This window comes from Gavialis gangeticus, unplaced genomic scaffold (genome assembly GCF_001723915.1).
Source record: "Gavialis gangeticus isolate Ggan-Ray unplaced genomic scaffold, GavGan_comp1, whole genome shotgun sequence".
NCBI classification, from domain to species: domain Eukaryota; kingdom Metazoa; phylum Chordata; order Crocodylia; family Gavialidae; genus Gavialis; species Gavialis gangeticus.
The window spans coordinates 5,568,017-5,569,224 of NW_017729018.1; the positions used below are offsets into that span (position 1 = coordinate 5,568,017).

General features: G+C 67.0%; 1 protein-coding gene across 1 annotated transcript in view; it reads left to right on the plus strand.

The window, feature by feature from the left end:
* Window positions 1–1,208, plus strand: part of ONECUT3 (one cut homeobox 3) — a 79,013-nt gene that overhangs the window by 1,484 nt on the left and 76,321 nt on the right. The gene's annotated exons all lie outside the window — the stretch shown is intronic.

Genomic DNA, 1,208 nt, shown 5'->3' on the forward strand with positions numbered 1-1,208 from the left:
GGCCGGAGGTGTGCATTTCTAGCCCTGACACACGGCCGGGGGGTGTGCATTGCTAGCCCTGACACGCGGCCGGGGGTGTGCATCGCTAGCCCTGACACACGGCCGAGGGGTGTGCATTGCTAACCCTGACACACGGCCGAGGGGTGTGCATCGCTAGCCCTGACACAGCCGAGGGGCGTGCATTTCTAGCCCTGACACACGGCCGGGGGTGTGCATTTCTAGCCCTGACACACGGCCGAGGGGTGTGCATCGCTAGCCCTGACACGCGGCCGGGGGTGTGCATTGCTAACCCTGACACACGGCCGGGGGGCGGGGGGAGATGTCTGTGTGCACACTGCCGGGGTGCGCGGGGTTGTGTGCGCGGTGAGCCGAGCCGGTGCACACGCGTCGTTAGTGGCGCACAGATTTAACACCCAGGAAGGGAGCACGCACACACACAGACACGTACGCACGCGCACACGCAGGGTGGTGCTCTCCCCCAGCCGTGCTGCCTGGGCCGCGGGCCCTGGCGCTCGGACTCTTCTCCCCGGCCCGGCCCGGCCCGCCCCGCCTCACCGAGTGTTTCAAGTCTTTAAACCGCCGGGCGGGCGAGGAAATGCGATTTAGCCGCCGCCCCCCCGCGGCCTCCCGCTGCCAGCCCGCAGCGCCAGAGAGCAGAGGTCAGCGGGACCAGGAGTGCAAATGCTGCTGGTGGCTCGTGTCGGCTTCAGGCATCCATCCACCGCCCTCCTTCATCCATCCGTCCTCCCACCCACCTGTCTGCCTGCCCTCAGTAGGGCCCCCCCGTCTGTAGGGTGTCCAGCCACCTCTGCCCCCAGCTGCTCTCGCCCTCGCCCTTCAGCCCCTGCGAGACCCAGATCCTGGCCTGGGCTCTGCGCCCCTCGGCCTGCTTCCTCGCGGGGCTGAATGGCTCAGAAGTCAGCTGCTCCAGGCCCTTCCCCTCCCCCTTCCCGCTGGATCGATGTTTTAGCTCCTTCATTTTACAAATGGCCCGGCCAATCCATTAGCCAGCGCCCGGGCAAGGAGTTGCCTTCGGGATGACCGGTTCCTCTCCCCTTCGGCTTTTCCCTTTCGCAGCACAGCCGGGCTTTCTACGCAGGGGAGTTAGGCTCTGAAAATGCAGCCGCTGCCCCTGGGGGCTGGAGCCTGGACCGTACTCAGTGGAGGGAGATGTGCTGCCCGTACGGCTTGGGGGCTCGCTGGAGGGC